The sequence below is a fragment of the Colletes latitarsis genome, unplaced genomic scaffold (genome assembly GCF_051014445.1).
Source record: "Colletes latitarsis isolate SP2378_abdomen unplaced genomic scaffold, iyColLati1 scaffold0007, whole genome shotgun sequence".
Taxonomy (NCBI): domain Eukaryota; kingdom Metazoa; phylum Arthropoda; class Insecta; order Hymenoptera; family Colletidae; genus Colletes; species Colletes latitarsis.
The window spans coordinates 11,770,087-11,777,945 of record NW_027488367.1 but is presented as its reverse complement, the minus strand read 5'-3'; positions in this window follow the sequence as shown (position 1 = coordinate 11,777,945).

The window sequence follows — 7,859 nt, the reverse complement described above, 5'->3', positions numbered from 1 at the left end:
GACCTATCCCAGACTTAACTTGCGTTACCCTCTAAAATATTGATCGAAACCAGGTTTAATCGACTGTTTCAGCGTGGTACCACATTACTATGTGATACAATCCAGAAACAGCCCAGGATCCAGCCATGAAGTATGAGAAATATGCGAAAGTATGAGCCTGATGAGAGCAAATCCCAGACCTAACCTAGACCTAACATGCGTTATCCTGTAAAATGTTGATCCAAACCAGGTTTAATGGGCTGTTTCAGTGTGGTACCACACTACTACGTGATCCAAACCAGAAAAAACCCACGATCTGTTCAACAAGTATGTGAAAATCGCGAAAGTATGAGCCTGATGTGGGCAAATCCCAGACCTATCCCAGACCTAACTTGCGTTGTCCTCTAAGATATTGATGGAAACCAGGTTTAATTGGCAGTTTCGGTGTTGTACTTCATTACTACGTGATGCAATCCAGAAAAAGCCCAGGATCTAGCCATCAAGTATGAGAAATATGCGAAAGAATGAGCCTGATGAGAGCAAATCCCAGACCTAACCTAGACCTAACATGAATTATTCTCTAAAATATTGATCCGAACCAGGTTTAATGGACTGCTTCAGTGTGGTACCACTTTACTACGTGATCCAAAGCAGAAAAAACCCTCGATCAGGTCAACATGTATGTTAACACTGCGTAGGTATGACCCTGATGAGGGCAAATCCCAGGCCTAACCTAGACCTAACATGCGTTGTCCTCTAAAATATTGATGGAATCCAGGTTTAATTGACCGTTTCAGTGTTGTACTTCATTACTACGTGATGCAATCCAGAAAAAGCCCAGGATCTAGCCATCAAGTATGAGAAATATGCGAAAGAATGAGCCTGATGAGAGCAAACCCCAGACCTAACCTAGACCTAACATGAATTATTCTCTAAAATATTGATCAGAACCAGGTTTAATTGACTGTTTCAGTGTGGTACCACATTACTACGTGATCCATTCCAGAAATAGCCCAGGATCCAGCCATGAAGTATGAGAAATATGCGAAAGTATGAGCCTGATGAGGGCAAATCCTAGACCTAACCTAGACCTAACATGCGTTATCCTCTAAAATATTGATCGCAACCAGGTTTAATGGACTGTTTCAGCGTGGTACCACATTACTATGTGATACAATCCAGAAACAGCACAGGATCCAGCCATGAAGTATGAGAAATATGCGAAAGTATGAGCCTGATGAGCGCAAATCCCAGATCTAACCTAGACCTAACATGCGTTATCCCGTAAAATGTCGATCCAACCCAGGTTTAATGGGCTGTTTCAGTGTGGTACCACACTACTACGTGATCCAAACCAGAAAAAACCCACGATCTGTTCAACAAGTATGTGAAAAACGCGAAAGTATGAGCCTGATGTGGGCAAATCCCAGACATATCCCAGACCTAACTTGCGTTGTCCTCTAAGATATTGATGGATACCAGGTTTAATTGGCTGTTTCGGTGTTGTACTTCATTACTACGTGATGCAATCCAGAAAAAGCCCAGGATCTAGCCATCAAGTATGAAAAATATGCGAAAGAACGAGCCTGATGAGAGCAAATCCCAGACCTAACCTAGACCTAACATGAATTATTCTCTAAAATATTGATCGAAACCAGGTTTAATCGACTGTTTCAGCGTGGTACCACATTACTATGTGATACAATCCAGAAACAGCCCAGGATCCAGCCATGAAGTATGAGAAATATGCGAAAGTATGAGCCTGATGAGAGCAAATCCCAGCCCTAACCTAGACCTAACATGCGTTATCCTGTAAAATGTTGATCCAAACCAGGTTTAATGGGCTGTTTCAGTGTGGTACCACACTACTACGTGATCCAAACCAGAAAAAACCCACGATCTGTTCAACAAGTATGTGAAAAACGCGAAAGTATGAGCCTGATGTGGGCAAATCCCAGACCAATCCCAGACCTAACTTGCGTTATCCTCTAAAATATTGATCGAAACCAGGTTTAATTGACTGTTTCAGCGTGGTACCACGTTACTACGTGATGCATTCCAGAAATAGTCCAGGATCCAGCCATCAAGTATGAGAAATATGCGAAAGAATGAGCCTGATGAGAGCAAATCCCAGACCTAACCTAGACCTAACATGAATTATTCTCTAAAATATTGATCCGAACCAGGTTTAATGGACTGTTTCAGTGTGGTCCCACATTACTACGTGATCCAAACCAGAAAAAACCCAGGATCCGTTCAACAAGTATGTGAAGAATGCGAAAGTATGAGCCTGATGAGTGAAAATCCCAGGCCTAACCTAGACCTAACATGCGTTATCCTCAAAAATATTGATCGAAACCTGGTTTAATCGACTGTTCCAGTGTGGTACCACATTACTATGCGATCCAAACCAGAAAATAACCCAGGATCCGTCCAACTAGTATGTGAAGTGTGCGAAAGTATGAGCCTGATGAGAGCAAACCCCAGACCTAACCTAGACCTAACATGAATTATTTTCTAAAATATTGATCGAAACCAGGTTTAATTGACTGATTCAGTGTGGTACCACATTACTACGTGATCCAAACCAGAAAAAACCCAGGATCCGTTCAACAAGTATGTGAAGAATGCGAAAGTATGAGTCTGATGAGTGAAAATCCCAGACCTAACCTAGACCTATCATGCGTTATCCTCTAAAATATTGATCCAAACCAGGTTTAATGGACTGTCTTAGTGTGGTACCACACTACTACGTGATCCAAACCAGAAAAAACCCAGGATCTGTTCAACAAGTATGTGAAAAACGCGAAAGTATGAGCCTGATGAGGGCAAGTCCAAGACCTAACCCAGACCTAACATGCGTTATCCTCTAAAATATTTATCAAGACCAGGTTTAATTGAATGTTTCAGTGTGGTACCACATTACTACGTGATGCAATCCTGAAAAAGCCCAGGATCTAGCCATCAAGTTTGAGAAATATGCGGTAGAATGAGCCTGATGAGGGCAAATCCTAAACCTAACCCAGTCCTAACATGCGTTATCCTCTAAAATATTGATCGCAAGCAGGTTTAATGGACTGTTTCAGTGTGGTACCACACTACTACGTGATCCAAACCAGAAAAAACCCAGGATCCGTTCAACAAGTATGTGAAGAATGCGAAAGTATGAGCCTGATGAGTGAAAATCCCAGGCCTAACCTAGACCTAACATGCGTTATCCTCAAAAATATTGATCGAAACCTGGTTTAATCGACTGTTCCAGTGTGGTACCACATTACTATGCGATCCAAACCAGAAAATAACCCAGGATCTGTCCAACGAGTATGTGAAGTGTGCGAAAGTATGAGCCTGATGAGAGCAAACCCCAGACCTAACCTAGACCTAACATGAATTATTTTCTAAAATATTGATCGAAACCAGGTTTAATTGACTGTTTCAGTGTGGTACCACATTACTACGTGATCCAAACCAGAAAAAACCCAGGATCCGTTCAACAAGTATGTGAAGAATGCGAAAGTATGAGTCTGATGAGTGAAAATCCCAGACCAAACCTAGTCCTATCATGCGTTATCCTCTAAAATATTGATCCAAACCAGGTTTAATCGACTGTTTTAGTGTGGTATCACACTACTACGTGATCCAAACCAGAAAAAACCCAGGATCTGTTCAACAAATATGTGAAAAACGCGAAAGTATGAGCCTGATGAGGGCAAGTCCAAGACCTAACCCAGACCTAACATGCGTTATCCTCTAAAATATTTATCAAGACCAGGTTTAATTGAATGTTTCAGTGTGGTACCACATTGCTACGTGATGCAATCCTGAAAAAGCCCAGGATCTAGCCATCAAGTTTGAGAAATATGCGAAAGAATGAGCCTGATGAGGGCAAATCCTAAACCTAACCCAGTCCTAACATGCGTTATCCTCTAAAATATTGATCGCAAGCAGGTTTAATGGACTGTTTCAGTGTGGTACCACACTACTACGTGATCCAAACCAGAAAAAACCCAGGGTCTGTTCAACAAGTATGTGAAAAACGCGAAAGTATGAGTCTGATGAGGTCAAATCCCAGACCTATCCCAGACTTATGTTGCGTTATCCTCTAAAATACTGATCGAAACCAGGTTTAATCGACTGTTTCAGTGTGGTACCACATTACTACGTGATCCAAACCACAAAAAACCCAGGATCCGTTCAACAAGTATGTGAAGAATGCGAAAGTATGAGTCTGATGAGTGAAAATTCCCGACCTAACCTAGACCTAACATGCGTTATCCTCTAAAATATTGATCCAAACCAGGTTTAATGGACTGTTTCAGTGTGGTACCACACTACTACGTGATCCAAACCAGTAAAGACCCAGGATCTGTTCAACAAGTATGTGAAATACGCGAAAGTATGAGCCTGATGAGGGCAAGTCCCAGACCTATCCCAGACCTAACTTGCGTTATCCTCTAAAATATTGATCGAAACCAGGTTTAATTGACTGTTTCAGCGTGGTACCACATTACTACGTGATACAATCCAGAAACAGCCCAGGATCTAGCCATGAAGTATGAGAAATATGCGAAAGTATGAGCCTGATGAGGGCAAATCCTAGACCTAACCTAGACCTAACATGAATTATTCTCTAAAATATTGATCGAAACCAGGTTTAATTGACTGTTTCAGTGTGGTACCACATTACTACGTGATCCAAACCAGAAAAAGCCCAGGATCAGTTCAAGAAGTATGTGAAAAACGCGAAAGTATGAGTCTGATGAGGGCGAATCCCAGACCTATGCCAGACCTAACTTGCGTTATCCTCTAAAATATTGATCGAAACGAGGTTTAATTGACTGTTTCAGCGTGGTACCACATTACTACGTGATACAATCCAGAAACAGCCCAGGATCTAGCCATGAAGTATGAGAAATATGCGAAAGTATGAGCCTGATGAGGGCAAATCCTAGACCTAACCCAGACCTAACATGCGTTATACTCTAAAATATTTATCAAGATCAGGTTTAATTGAATGCTTCAGTGTGGTACCACATTACTACGTGAACCAAACCAGAAAAAACCCAGGATCCGTTCAACAAGTATGTGAAGAATGCGAAAGTATGAGTCTGATGAGGTCAAATCCCAGACCTATCCCAGACTTAACTTGCGTTATCCTCTAAAATATTGATCCAAACCGGGTTTAATGGACTATTTCAGTGTGGTACCACTTTACTACGTGATCCAAAGCAGAAAAAACCCTCGATCAGGTCAACATGTATGTTAAAACTGCGAAAGTATGACCCTGATGAGGGCAAATCCCAGGCCTAACCTAGACCTAACATGCGTTGTCCTCTAAAATATTGATGGAAGCCAGGTTTAATTGACTGTTCCAGTGTTGTACTTCGTGACTACGGGATGCAATCCAGAAAAAGCCCAGGATATAGCCGTTAAGTATGAGAAATATGCGAAAGAATGAGCCTGATGAGAGCAAATCCCAGACCTAACCTAGACCTAACATGAATTATTCTCTAAAATATTGATCAAAACCAGGTTTAATTGACTGTTTCAGTGTGGTACCACATTACTACGTGATCCAATCCAGAAATAGCCTAGGATCCAGCCATGAAGTACGAGAAATATACGAAAGAATGAGCCTGAGGACAGCAAATCCCAGACCTAACCTAGACCTAACATGAATTATTCTCTAAAATATTGATCAAAACCAGGTATAATTGACTGTTTCAGTGTGGTACCACATTACTACGTGATCCAATAAAGAAATAGCCCAGGATCCAGCCATGAAGTATGAGAAATATGCGAAAGTATGAGCCTGATGAGGGCAAATCCTAGACCTAACCCAGACCTAACATGCGTTATCCTCTAAAATATTGATCGCAACCAGGTTTAATGGACTGTTTCAGTGTGGTACCACACTACTACGTGATCCAAGCCAGAAAAAACCCAGGATCTGTTCAACAAGTATGTGAAAAACGCGAAAGTATGAGTCTGATGAGGTCAAATCCCAGACCTATCCCAGACTTAACTTGCGTTACCCTCTAAAATATTGATCGAAACCAGGTTTAATCGACTGTTTCAGCGTGGTACCACATTACTATGTGATACAATCCAGAAACAGCCCAGGATCCAGCCATGAAGTATGAGAAATATGCGAAAGTATGAGCCTGATGAGAGCAAATCCCAGACCTAACCTAGACCTAACATGCGTTATCCTGTAAAATGTTGATCCAAACCAGGTTTAATGGGCTGTTTCAGTGTGGTACCACACTACTACGTGATCCAAACCAGAAAAAACCCACGATCTGTTCAACAAGTATGTGAAAATCGCGAAAGTATGAGCCTGATGTGGGCAAATCCCAGACCTATCCCAGACCTAACTTGCGTTGTCCTCTAAGATATTGATGGAAACCAGGTTTAATTGGCAGTTTCGGTGTTGTACTTCATTACTACGTGATGCAATCCAGAAAAAGCCCAGGATCTAGCCATCAAGTATGAGAAATATGCGAAAGAATGAGCCTGATGAGAGCAAATCCCAGACCTAACCTAGACCTAACATGAATTATTCTCTAAAATATTGATCCGAACCAGGTTTAATGGACTGCTTCAGTGTGGTACCACTTTACTACGTGATCCAAAGCAGAAAAAACCCTCGATCAGGTCAACATGTATGTTAACACTGCGTAGGTATGACCCTGATGAGGGCAAATCCCAGGCCTAACCTAGACCTAACATGCGTTGTCCTCTAAAATATTGATGGAAACCAGGTTTAATTGACCGTTTCAGTGTTGTACTTCATTACTACGTGATGCAATCCAGAAAAAGCCCAGGATCTAGCCATCAAGTATGAGAAATATGCGAAAGAATGAGCCTGATGAGAGCAAACCCCAGACCTAACCTAGACCTAACATGAATTATTCTCTAAAATATTGATCAGAACCAGGTTTAATTGACTGTTTCAGTGTGGTACCACATTACTACGTGATCCATTCCAGAAATAGCCCAGGATCCAGCCATGAAGTATGAGAAATATGCGAAAGTATGAGCCTGATGAGGGCAAATCCTAGACCTAACCTAGACCTAACATGCGTTATCCTCTAAAATATTGATCGCAACCAGGTTTAATGGACTGTTTCAGCGTGGTACCACATTACTATGTGATACAATCCAGAAACAGCACAGGATCCAGCCATGAAGTATGAGAAATATGCGAAAGTATGAGCCTGATGAGCGCAAATCCCAGATCTAACCTAGACCTAACATGCGTTATCCCGTAAAATGTTGATCCAAACCAGGTTTAATGGGCTGTTTCAGTGTCGTACCACACTACTACGTGATCCAAACCAGAAAAAACCCACGATCTGTTCAACAAGTATGTGAAAAACGCGAAAGTATGAGCCTGATGTGGGCAAATCCCAGACATATCCCAGACCTAACTTGCGTTGTCCTCTAAGATATTGATGGAAACCAGGTTTAATTGGCTGTTTCGGTGTTGTACTTCATTACTACGTGATGCAATCCAGAAAAAGCCCAGGATCTAGCCATCAAGTATGAAAAATATGCGAAAGAACGAGCCTGATGAGAGCAAATCCCAGACCTAACCTAGACCTAACATGAATTATTCACTAAAATATTGATCCGAACCAGGTTTAATTGACTGTTTCAGTGTGGTACCACATTACTACGTGATCCAATCCAGAAATAGCCCAGGATCCAGCCATGAAGTATGAGAAATATGCGAAAGTATGAGCCTGATGAGGGCAAATCCTAGACCTAACCCAGACCTAACATGCGTTATCCTCTAAAATATTGATCGCAACCAGGTTTAATGGACTGTTTCAGTGTGGTTCCACACTACTACGTGATCCAAACCAGAAAAAACC